This window comes from Chelonoidis abingdonii, chromosome 6, assembly GCF_003597395.2.
Source record: "Chelonoidis abingdonii isolate Lonesome George chromosome 6, CheloAbing_2.0, whole genome shotgun sequence".
In the NCBI taxonomy this organism is placed as follows: domain Eukaryota; kingdom Metazoa; phylum Chordata; order Testudines; family Testudinidae; genus Chelonoidis; species Chelonoidis abingdonii.
Genome location: NC_133774.1, coordinates 130,128,415 through 130,141,845, shown reverse-complemented (window position 1 = coordinate 130,141,845; position 13,431 = coordinate 130,128,415).

Below are 13,431 nucleotides of genomic sequence, written 5' to 3'. Positions count from 1 at the left end.
CCAGCTGAGGATCTAGCCCTGTATTATCACTTCAGTTGGTCCTGATGTTCCTCTTGAATGTCCTTTGGATCCAGAGAACGTACAGAAAGATAAGAATGGATTTTAATGTTTACTGAAGAATAAGGAGAAAAAAGTGGCAGGAGATTTGGAGAGACATGACAAGTAACTAACCTGTTCAAACGTGAGACCCTGTTGTATTCATGGTCTCTTGACTCTGCCCGGTCCAGCAGTTACAAAGGTGTGACGGTAGTGCAATCAGAGTGTGACTGAGGTGTGACTGTACTGCAATCAGAGTGTGACTGATGTGTGACTGTACTGCAATCGGAGGGTGTGACTGTACTGCAATCAGCGGGTGTGACTGAAGTGTGACTGTACTACAATCAGAGGGTCTGACTAAGGTGTGACTGTAGTACAATCAAAGTGTGACTGAGGTGTGACCATACTGCAATCAGAGTGTGACTGAGGTATGACTATACTGCAATCAGTGTGACTGAGGTGTGACTGTACTGCAATCAGAGGGTGTGGCTGAGCTGTGACTGTAGTGCAATCAGAGTGTGTGACTGAGCTGTGACTGTACTGCAATCAGGGGGCGTCATTAAAACTCCCGTAGCCATATGCATACAGGCCCCAGAGCTCTGAAGCTGCAGCAGCACCAGCTCACTCCATGAATAATTATCCCGGGGTCGGGGCAGCTTTGCTCCTTCAGGACCTGAGCTAGCTAGATAAGAGCTACCTTGGGTAGATTAACTGGAGCTTCAATCACTCCCTATGACTGCGGTTCAGACATGCCCTGAGAGGCAGTCCTCAGAGTTACAGCATTCACTGAACTTCACTCCTTGCAGGGACCTCGTCTGTTATGTAACAGTCGAGCACAATGTAATTAAAAAGAAAAGCCCATGGTTTCCCTAACGGCTCAGGCTAATAATCCTGCTGTATTTCACTGGATGTTTGTACATTGCCATCGTGAGCAAGTGCTTATTTCCACCCCCACTGTAATGCCTCAACCCCTCTTAAAATCCTTTTAGCCGCAATTAGCGCCAGGACGTGTAATGGAGCCAGTGCCATTAATGTCTTCGCCTTGGAAGAACATGTTATCTCACCCTTTCCTCTCTCTCTCTCTCTCTCTCTCTCTAATGTCACTTGGTTAATGCCATGGCCAGCGGTGATGCCTACACACACAGGGCTTCCTTCAGAGAGCACTTACTGAGAAGGCTGGTCTTAGTGGACGTAAGTGGTGTGTGGTGCGGTCACTCCCTGCTCAGCCTGCACATGGTAACAGGCAGGGAGGTAAATTGGAGAGTCAGTGGTGGCTGGTGCCACTGAGCTGCCTGACCGTCAGGGGCAGATTGCAGCTGTTATGCAGGTGGAGAACTGAGCCCAGGAGCCCCTACAAAGGGACCCATCTGTACTTGCTGTGCTTGGGCACCACAGCTGCTCCCTGCTATTCCCCACCACGGCCGCCCAGCACCTCACGGTCATGGGGGGGTCTCTACCCTGTGTTGGCTTGACAACCAAGGGGCTGATGGGCAGCCTCAGAGCAGGCAGGAGATTAAATCGCCTGGGATGCCGAGGGGCAGGGCAGCTGCCAGAGGAGCTGGCAGGCTGGAGTCGGAAAGTCCTGCAGCAAGCTGATGGGGAAGCCACCCAGAGACGGCCCTAGAGCAAAGACCTGACTGGATCTATGGGCTGGGGAAGCCCATAGAAACCCAGGGAGGCAGGAGCGGGCTCAGGGCCAGCGGGAAAAGTTTCAGGGCCCTGAGCTGGAACCCAGTGGAGTAGGTGGGCCTGGATTCCCCTGCCAAACGCTTACCAGTGGCTGAAGAACCAAAGAGGCTTCCAGACACCCTGAGGACCAGGCCCAGCTGACCCACTAATTATAAGGGGAAATGCGCACACTCCAGCAGGACTGAAACTAACCCCCTTCACAGCCCAGGATGGGACTGCCCTAGAGACCCAGGTAAGAGGAGCTGACTGACCACCCCGCCAGACATTGCAGACTCTGTGCAGTTCTCCGTCCGACCAAAAGGGGCGCTGTTGTATTAGCATACCAGCCCTCACTCAGGCACCATGAATTCCCGCAACACACCTGTGTGAAAGGGAAGGTTCATCAACAGATGGAAGGGGCGGAGCGAGGTGTGGAGAGGAAATGATTGATTTACCCAGGTCACCCGGAGCAGAGCAGGGAACAGAGCCCGGATCCCCTATGTGCCAATCCAGTAACTTCACCACAAGCCCACTCTGTGCCTTTGGCTGGACATAGACTGAACATCCCGCCAGACCTACATGCAGATCAATCTGGAAACTATGTCCCTTTGGACTGGGACAACAGTAGATTCACATACCCACATCAGGCCAGGTGTCTGGAAGCAAACGTACAACATCCTTCAGACGCGGAGCCCTTGTGCTGAGCTATTGCAGATGGCATTCATCATCACTCCAGCAACCCCCTAAAACGTATCTAGCCTGCTTCTGATACCTGTACTCTGCAAAGGATCCCATAAAAGGCAATAGTGGAGCGAGGAACTGTTCTGGAGTCTGTCCCTGTGAGTGGTGTGAGGGGAGACAGTTGTAAATTGGCAACTAGCAGTTCTTCGTTCCAGACCCGGCAAACCCAGACTCATTTTGTAGCCCTTATGCCAGGCCTGTGGTCCTGCTGAATTGGTGGCCAGTGAATGTAGGATCATGTCAGTGCACCTGCTTAACACTGTGTGGGACAGATCTCCTTGCTAGCCCCTTGCTGAGCAATCCACACTCTGTTGTACAGGTGGTGGTGGCCAGTCCTGGTTGGTGTCACCAGAGTCTGAGACCTCCTGGGCTTCAGGTAGTGGGACTGCATGGATGCATGGTGCTAGCCTGGCTCGTCCATGGGGCTGCCCACACTGCATGCTGCCAGCTCTGTGCTCCAGGAGACGAGGACAGCATTACCATCCTAGCAGGTCCAGTTGAAGGGTCTTCCCCATCCACCCCACACCCCTGGCCCTCTGGTCATTGAGCTGCTGCCTCCCAAGCCCCCTCACAGCCGCCTCCAGTGTACTACCCGAGCAGGCTGAATGCCATTCAGCCAACCCCTCTCTGAACCAGGCCTCACAAGCTCCTCTATGTGTTTGCTCACTTCCACACCAGCCACTTCCTAGCCCTCATGTCCTGCCCTGATACCAAGTGGCAGGACTTGCTGCTGCCCGTGGAGGGCTGACAGGGTTCACAGAGACTCCTGATGCTGCCTGCCCATTCTGTGCACTTCTCCAGCTCCTCCGGAGCACGCTGAGGCCCTGGTTGCACTTTTCCCCACTTCTCCTCAATTGCACCTATTCCATCCATGGTGCCACAAGGTCGCAAGACCTCCTCATCGACCTCCTCCCAGCACCAGCCAAGATGCCCACCCACAAGACAGGAGGAGGAAGCTTGGCAGGGAGGTAGTCGGTGACAGTGGGACCTATTTCCATTCTCTACTAGTTTTGTGTCTCCAGGCAGAGTTCCTCTGACCAGCATCCACTGACTCCCTGAACTCTTCGCAGAACTCTGGCTACCGTCTGGGGTTCTTTGCTCAATGTCCTCATCTGGTGCTCTTGTTTTGTGCTGTTGACCGTCAGTCCTGTCCCTGTTTTTTCATTTGTTGTCCCTGGAAGTTAGTTGTGTTCTGGGCCTTGTGTCTCCTCCCTCAATTGAGGGGATGGGCCTTGAGATTTGGGTGGCTCTGGGCCCATCTCCACCCAAAGTTGGGGAGCTACTTAGATTCACACTACACGAGGCATGGGTCATCATGCTGCCATTGAACTGGATGCAAAACTCCAATTAACTTCAATAGCAGCAGAACCTAACCTAGTCTACTTATGCCAGGGGTTCTCAAACTAGGGGTCGGGACCCCTCAGGGGGTCACAAGGTTATTACATGGGGGGGGATTGTGAACTGTCAGCCTCCACCCCAAACTCCACTTTCCCTCCAGCATTTATAATAGTGCTAAATATTAAAAAGTGTTTTTCATTTATAAGGGAGGAAAGGGCTTGGTGTGTGAAAGGGTTCACTAGCACAAAAGTTTGAGAACCACTAATTTATGCTGACTTGTTCTGCCACTTCTCAAGCCGCAAAAGCTGCTACCCTGACACAGCCTGTGCTGGTTCATGTGGTCAGATGATGCAAATCTGTTTCCATCAATAAAAGCTTGAAATGGAACTTCTGGCCCCGGAGATCGTTAAACACAATCCACTGCTAAATAGCACTGGTGTCTTGAAGAACCTTAGGGAAAACAGATCCATGTGGAAAAGGATCTTGTACTCGGTCAATAATGTGGCATAGGACAATAATGTGGCATAGGACAAGAGAAGAGGCAATGTGATCTTTAAAAAATATGGGATTTTCCTTTGACATGGTCACAATATGTGTTATCCAAGCAAAAAAGCAGTTGACCTGATCATGTTTTAGTGAAGCGTAATGGTTCCAACCTTGACTATGAAGAGAACAAACCTGGACCGCTTCTAGAAAGATTGCCACTGCAAAGATCAAGGTTTTCCCTACTACTACCCTGCAGATTGTTCACTTTCATTAAAGGCTTTCCCTCCAATTAAAGTGTAATGCCAGCTTCCAAGAGAAGCCCCTCCCTCACGCGGTTGCTCATAAAGGTAGAATGCGCATTTCTTTTGCGCTGACATTTTCCATTTTCTCCTGTTTTTTGTTTCAAAGTACATACACAATGAGCTGAGCCAGTTGTAAGTGATCAGAGATCGAAAGGGCCCGTTTCCCTCATACGTGCCACTCAGAAACGTGTGCTGAAGCTAGAAACTGGGCTTATTTTCTAGCTCTCGTTGAGTTTTGAAAGGGAATCCACGTTTGAAGATCATCACTTGAGTAGTTTTCAGGTTAACTTGCCAGCAATTAAATTTTGCCCATACACATTAGAACTTTTCTATTCCTTCCCTCCCACACACAGCATTTTGAGGAGGAATTCTTCAGGGCACAGCAGCTCAGAGGGCTGTAAACTCTACAGAGCAATCTACAAGCTCTGCAGCAACGGACCACATAAGCTCTACGAGTTGAAGAGGTCCAGATCAAGTGCTTATAAGCAGAGGTACTAAAGGTTTTCAAAAAGCCAACAAATGTTTTTTCATGAAAAGTTGTCACTGGTTTCCAGCAAGCTCTGTCAGTGGCCCAAGCCAAGTGGTTCCAGATTTCTTCCGGGGTGGTCTGTTCTAGGTCAAAACCAGAAACTTGAAGAGCTCCATCAAACGAACAGATGGTAACAAGAGCAGATTTCAGAGTCCTGACATTCTGTGCTCGCTGCTAGAAGAGACACTTTAAAAGCACTAGCTGAAGTCTCTGGATAGTTTTAAAGCACATCCCTACAGCCCAATCTCAAGATGACAAAATTGCAGCTAATGAAGGACAAGAAATATCTGGTAATGTCCTGGAAGTATCTCCAGCAGATTCCTAAACAGGAATGTAGAACCGCCAAAGAAGAGCTCACCCCCACAACACCTACCCCAGTTCTCCCTCTGGACCCCGTGCATGCTGGCACATGTTCAATGTATCTGACAGGGCGCAGATAGCCCTGTCTAACAGAACCAGCTTTTGGGCCCCAGAAAGAGAATCCTTTTAATTTTCTAAATGGAAGTTTCTAATATCCCTTGTGCAGGTGGGCCCAGTGCAGCTGTGGAAATGTAAAATGATGACAACCTGTGTAAGGCCTGGAACAAAACACCTGTGATCTGTTTCTGCAGCAGGAGACCGGGGACTTAAAGATGCCACTCCAAACACAGGCTGTATGTCAGTGCTTAATTTGTGCCAGGGTTTGCCAGGGGTGAGCCCTGGCACCACTAGGCTTGGCAGTTCACAGCCTCGGCACCTCTGGGCTTGCAGCATCCGTTATGAAAATTTAAAAATCGCTTGAGCCCTGGCCCTCTTTCATTACAAAGTAAGCACTGTGGTGTGTACATTGCACGATATTTCTTCTGACTGCAGCATTCTGGTTATTCTTCATTATCCCTGACTTTGATTCTAGCAGAGCCCTCTCGCTGGGGATACACCTCGTTTCCCCCAGTTCCTCAGGCGTAGCATGTTGCTGGGCATAATGCGTTACTGTCAAACCCCAGGATTTTAGCCACTGGCTCAGGCTTATGGGGCATTTCTTGGGCTTGCCTTCGAAACTGAGGGGTTTCTAGGGCTGCAGCTGTGACAGCAGCACTTAGCCAAGCAGAGGAGAGATGCAGAGGTGGGACCCATTTAGGCTGGCTCTGAAGAGGGCAGCTGTAGAGCACTGCGAGATACCCCATTGCCAGCGTCACGGGGAGCTGGGAATACATTGTTTTCAGGAGCAAAAGCCGTCCATTTCTTTTATCGTAGGCAGAAATTCTCGGGAGAAGGGGTCTGCGCTGGGGACTGTGGGCTGCTGCAGTTGTGCAGCATCTGGCATAAGGGGCCCCGTTCTTGGCTGGACCCTAGGCACTGCTGTAATGAACATGATTCACCATCATGATCAAAGAGGATCAGGAATGAGCCACGGGAACATCTCAGGCTCTGCACATCCCACTGCAGGCAGGTCCCCGGTGGCACCGATAACGGGGGCCAGAACTGGCTACCAGAGCTCTCTCACATGAGTTAAAGCCAGATACTTGTTCAGCTGGTCAGTGCTGCCCGCGGCTAGCACTGGGCGTGACCTCTGCTCTTCACCCAGGCAGCTGCTGTAATAAGGACTCATCTGCCACTGCAGCAGCTGCTCTGTGGGCGGAAGGAGGGGATGGAGCCCTTCCTGCATCCACTAGCATGGCAGGGGGGAGGGGAGCAGTGATGGTGGGGTGCAGAGGGCCCCTCTCAGCAGCGCTGGCGGAAGGTCCCCCTCGGCTTCCATTTCAGCTGGGGTGGAGAGCGCTCAGCACCTCTCAGGACAGGCCCAGGAGTGACATATTACAGGAAACAGTAGATCTGGAAACAGCCACCCCCAGGCAGGAACAGGAGCAGGAGCAGGGGCGAGTTAGGGGGTGAAGGGAGACGGATGCACAGTGTAGACACCCTGTGGTTAGTGAGTGCGGAAGGGTGAAAACAGAGGCACAAAATAGAAAAGCCAATAGCTGCCTTGCTAGGCAATTGTCTTCTCTTCGTGATACACCCCATGCTAAACAGAGGGCTGCAGATTGTCACCCAGCACATTTTAAACACACCTCAGTGGTCTGGCACCCTGATGAATGTTATTCATTTAAAACACAGAGAGAGAGAGAGAGAGAGAGAGAGAAAGGGAGGAAACTGGAGGCTGTGGGCCAGGTTCCCTTGGGCCATCGTCTGCCCCAGTGCAGCGGAGTGCATCACAATGCCGATTGGAGTTCCTGCTGTAAGCCCCCCAACTTTGCAATGGGGTCAATGGCTGCACAAGATGCAGGACACCAGGGAGCAGGACATCAGTCCCATGGAGAGTTGTAATAGTTTTCTTGATGCTGTTATGCTGAATGATGCTAATACCTGCCAGCAGGGCGCTCTCAGCTGCAAAGCTAATGCCAGACCTTGTGAAAGCCAGTGGATGTGCCAAGCACTCACTGCCTCAAGAGAAGGAAATGCAGATAACTGGAGTATCTTCCCAAACCAAGGCTGCATGACAGATCAAAGCTAAGCTGTGTGGATCGAGGGGTTTCCTTGGTGGCAAAGGCAGTGGCTAGGAGGTTGGTTGCAGTGGTGTGGGGGGCAGACATCCAGCAGAAGGAATTGTGAGTACGACTCTGACAGGAAGTAGAGAGACAGGGCTTCTTGGGCACAGAGCCTGCTGGAGTGACAGATGTGGGGATTTCTGAGCCAGGAAATGGCCTGCTGCTGTTTGTTTCAGGAGAACAGGACTGAGTGCACATTCTTTGTAAACAAGCCAGACTCAACACCAAGAACATACTTGTCTCATATCCCTGATTTCTCTTCCAAATGGAAACAACTGTACAAGGCCCTGAACACTTATTAACCTCTGAGGCTGTTGCAACACAATTTGGATCTTGTCTTGACTAGAGGAAAAGGTACTTTACCGGTCAAGGTAGGTCAGTGGAGCTAGCTTAACTGGACTGAAAACCCCACTCAGAGCTAGTGGGGACACAGTATGACACCTTCACTCGAACTGCTAACATTGAGCTTCAACTCCATGTTTATTCTCTCCGAAGGGCAGGTGCCAGGAGCTTAAAACAGAGGCTGAAGGGCCGCGCAGGAGTGTCTATGCATCCCCTACATCTTGGCACAGGCCATGTACTGGGGGTGCAGAGGCTGGCGATCCATGTTTTGTCCCCCACTCGTGGATTCTAAGGTCTAATGGGACCATTCTGACCATCTCATCTGACCCTGCAGAGCACAGGCCAGAAGATTTCACCTGCTGATTCCTGCATCAAGGCCCCGATCCCACAAACACTTAGACACGTGCCTAACTTTACTGCCACAAATGGTTCCAAGTAGGGTGAGCATGCATTTTGATTTGTCTAGCGTCAATTTCAGCTTGGAGCCCCTGGGTCCGCCTGCAGCCAGCGCAATGCAGGATCAGAGCATTGCGTAAGTCCAGTGGCCCTAGTGCCCCCTGCAAGTTGGTCCGTGACAGGAGGAGTGCACTATCATCCCAATATTAGTCGTGTTGCCTGATCTATTGATTGGGTATTAATTATATGGATTATTTAGGAATTCCCAGTTAACATGATGGGGTTTGGTTCAAGATGAGGCCCAATATTATTAAAATTGAAGTTCCCAGGGGAACCCCGATGTGCACAATTGCAACACTCTCATGTACAAAAACAAAACCTTCTGTATTTGGAATAGTTTTAACACACCTAGCAACGCTACAAACAGGCCAGCCCAGCAAGGGAGCTGGGGATCAGACAGAATGTGCATCTGAGCATCCATGTGTTCACACCAGAAGTATTGTCTTCCTCATCATCTTCCTCCTCACCACTCCCAGCGGCTGTCAGCCTGGCATCTCTCAAGAGTTACATCTTCCCACGGCACACGGGCTGGGGTACAACTTTTATCATGTGTTACGCTGATGCCACTATGCCTAATGCATGTGCAGGAGAGGTTTCTCCCCTCTTCCTTATTTGTACTTCCTCACCCAACTAATGTGGGGGTGCCCTTCTCCCATAGGTGACTAGTCTTTTTGCCTCAAGGTGATTAGCATATACATCAATTAGTTACCATGGCACTCTTGTGGTCAGACAGCTGTGGATGTTCCTAACTTAAAATAACCCCCACTGGTATAAACAACCATCTTGTGGTTACCCGGCAGCAGTTTAGTCGTTCCAGTGTTCTGTCATGTGGTATCTTATGATCTAGGGTTACTCCTGGTTAGCTGCTTATGCCAAGGCTTTTGTTTACTAAGCTATATTGTCTTACAGGCCTATTGTTCAATTCCATTACACTGCTGCCGTAACTTAGACCTGTACCTTACCTAGTGAATACCTAGACTTATAGGCTACTTACACTAAAACAGTCTGGCAGCTGAACATGCCAAAGGCAGCTGGGTGATCCTGTAATTGAGGGTTTCTCTTTTAGCCCATTTCTTCTCCTGTTCCTATCAATCACTCCATCACGTAGGCCAGACAGCCAAAGCAGTTTAAAGAGAGAAGACTATCCCCTCCCAGAAACACGGCTTCCGAGTCTTCTGAGGTGAAGGGCGTTGAAATGATGATAACACAAGATTATTATTTCCCACTTTGCCATCCCCCAACTACCTGTCACAGTTGCATTTCCCAGATCCCTGCATCTCATCTTTAGAATTCAGCTTTTTGTACAAAATACTGATTTTCCAGGGTTGAAACTGACACCTTTCCCTTTTCCAATGGTGGGTCTGCCCTGCAGCTGAGAGCAGGCCTCCCAGCCCAGGTACAGACTTGTGTTAGCAGGGCTGGTGCCAAAACTCGCAAGATGGACAGTCTGGCATGGGCTGACACCAGGTGCTCAAGCCCATCTGGCCCCGAGACATAGCATGTCTGCGTTGCTATGATTAGCCCCACTAGCATGAGCCTGTCTACCCAGGCTGGGCTCCTCACTCCAGCTGCTGTGGAGACACACCCAAAGGGCTAGGGAATGACAATCTGTGCTGCAAGATTGGGCCCAGGGCCAGCTCCAGGCCCTAGCGTGCCAAGCGTGTGCTTGGGGCGGCATGCCACGGGGGGCGTTCTGCTGGTTGCCAGGAGGGCGGCAGGCAGCTCCGGTGGACCTCCCGGCGGTGTCCCTGCAGAGGGTCCACTGGTCCCGCGGCTCCGGTGGAGCATCCGCAGGCACGCCTGTGGAAGGTCCACCGGAGCTGTGGGACCGGCGAGCGGCAGAGCACCCCCCACATGGCATGCTGCTGTGCTTGGGGCAGCAAAATGGCTAGAGCCGGCCCTGAATGGCCCTTCACCTTACATGGCTTAGGTGGCAAAGCAGACCCCTCCAGGGTTAGAAGCTTGGCACAGCCACTTGGCTGGCCTGCCAGCTGAACAGCGGGGAAGTGTCACAAGGCAGCGGGTCCCAACGTCAGAGAGCAGGTGAGCCGAAAACAGCCAATTAAAAGGGGCCGGGCTACTTTCGGGCCTATAAAGGGCTGCTAGAGGCTAGGCAGAGGGATGGAGCAGGCTGTGTTTGGGGAAGCCAAGCCAAGCCAAGCCAAGCCATACGGTGCTTCAGGAACGGAGCAGAGCTGCCAGAAGCAGGGTGCCAGAGACCCCTGAGAGCACAGAGCAAGGGCAGTTCCATGCTTGCAGCACGGCAGCCATGCCGTTCTCTTACCAGATGAAAGAGACCAAACATGCTTGAAAAGAGTCTGTCTACACTACAATTGGACACCCGGGGCTGGTCTGTGCTAGGCAACTTCGGCTTGGGCTAAGGAGCTGTTTGCCTGTGGTGTAGACGCTTGGGCTTGGGCTGGCACCTGGACTCTGGAACCCTGCAAGGTGCTAGGATTCCAGAGCTCAGGCTGCAGCCTGGACCTGGGTGTCTACAGCCCAAGTCAGCTGGCACAGGCCAGCTGCGGGTGTCTAATTCCAGTGTAGACAGATCAAAACAGAGAGGGTGTGACACTACATACTTGGCCATGGGTGGGGGAGAAGGCCTCCATTGTTACAGTAATGTTTTGGAGAAGAGGGACCTCTGACAAACTCGAAAAGACTTTAGAAAACTTTGATTCCTTCCTAGTGGATGAAAATTGAGATACCGTTGGCCTTTCCTTAACCTCCCATTTCTGCTTTCTACCTTCCTGGCTGCCTTTTTGTTCTCTGTTTTCTTAAAATAGCTCTTTACAAATGCAAAGGTCCAATCTTTTTTTATTTTCTCTTTTTAAGTAAATGCCAGGGCCCTGCTGTGGAAGTGAGTTGGGGTCACCTAAGTGTTTCCATTCCAAGGGTCACGTTCCTTGAACATCTTGTTCCACTGAGGTGGCCTCCTGCTGACTTCACTGGGGCTTGCTGCAGGGTCAGGGCCTTTGGGCTTGTCTACGCGAGGAAGTTATTCTGGAAGTTCAAGTGCTAGAGCTAGTGCCAGAAAAGAGCATCCACGTGGGGAATTACTCTGGAATAGCCATCGCAGGCTAGTTATTCCAGGAAAGTTACGCTGGCCAATTGCCCCATGTAGACAAAATGAAATGTCCCTGAACGGATGTAACTGTTGTTGCACTTTTCACAACTATCGCCCCCCGCTGTCAATGACCAGTGGGAGCCAGGCACAGGGGCTGGTGGGTAACTAGTATGTAGTTAAAAGTGAACCCAGCCCTGCCTCATCCAACCAGCCATGAAGCAAGAGCCCTGCAGGGAAATCATCTCAGAAATGGCCTGACACAAGCCCACAGAGGTCAGGGCAGGTGAGAGAGGTGGAAAAGTTGAGGGGGAAGAGGTAGGGAGGGGGCAGAGGAGGAAAAGGGGATGATGGGAAAGGGGATAGTGTATGAGAGCAGCCCGGGAGGGTGGATGCTGAGATGGGTAAGAAGATTGGCGTGACTTACAGGGGGTAGGGGGCACCCTTCGCAGCAGGGAGCTGTGGGGCCAGGGAGGAGAGGAATTTAGGGGGAGTCAGTGAAAGGGGGTAGAGGGGCGAACGGCATTGTGCATCACTGCAGCATTGCCAGCCGCAACACTCAAACATCATGAGATTGGCATAAAAATCACGGGGAGGGAAGGGGGGTGTTTAAATGATCTTTCTGGTTGTTTTCTTCAAGGTCCTGGGCCTTTCCAGGGTGCCAGGGTCACATATCTGAGGTTTTGCACCCCAACCAGGAGGGGTGGGGACTGACTTTTGTATAAGTGACAGCTGTGATCCCCAGGACTCCAGCAGCTGGGGCTTTACAGAAACCACCGAACAGTGGGAGATTTGTGATAAAACTGCAAGGCAAGGCTGGCACTGCCCAGGGCCTGGGAGGACAGAGGGAAGGTTCAGGAGCAGGTGAGAGTTTGGGGTGAAGGTGAGGGGTTGTGGACCTCAGAGGAGCCCAGGACTTGGGTTGGCAGCTCCGGGGGGGGGGGATTAAATGTTTAGGGTTCCTGGGAGCAGGAGGGATGTGGGGGTCAGTATGGAGTATGGGGGGGCAGTTGGCTGCACTACGCTCAGGGAAGGATGGGGGGCAGAGGGGGTTGGTGAGAAATTAGGCTTGGGGGATAGGAGGGTGCTTCCGGCTCTGGGTTGGAAGGAGCGGGGACGGGATAGGATGCAGGCTCAGGGACTGGTCTGGGTAGGGGGGATAGGAGGGTACCCCAGGCTCTGGTGGGGCCTGGGTTGGAAGGAGCATGGGGGAGCAGGAGAGTGCCCAAGGCGTACAGAGGAGTTAGGTTTTGTGGGGGTGTGGCTGCCCCAAGCTTGGAGAAGGGTCAGCTTGGGGACAGGAGGAGCAGGCCACCCCAGGCTTGGGGCCATGAGGTGGGGGATAGCACCCAGCTGGGGGTTAGGACTGGTGGAGCCTGGCTCACAGCCTGAGGGCTGCCCCAGGGAGAGAGGTTCAGGCTGCCCCAGGCTCGGGGAGCAGGATTGGGGCTGACCGGGGAGCGGGACAGGGTGGCTGCCCCAGGCTCGGGATAGCAAGTTTGGGATGAGCTGGGGATGTGCCCCAGGGGAGACCATCCCAGGCTTGGGGGGACCCAGCTTGGGTGGCTGCCCTGGGGGGCCATCCCACTCCCAGGCTGGGGTCAGGGTTATACCAGGCTGGGGGGGCTGTCCCAGGGGGAGCACGGTTGGGGGCCCAGGCGGGAGGGAATCACAGATTATTAGGGTTGGAAGGGACCTCAGGAGATCATCTAGTCCAACCCCCTGCTCGAAGCAGGACCAATCCCCACCTCTTTAGATGGCCCCCTCAAGGATTGAGCTCACAACCCTGGGTTTAGCAGGCCAATGCTCAAACCACTGAGCTATCCCTCCCCCTGGAATGGGGTGGGGCCGGGGAGGATGTCCCGGGGGAGTGGGGTTGGTGGGGCCCTGGCAGGAGGGAATAGAGTGGGGCCGGGGGAGGGCTGTCCCAGGGGGAGCAAGGTT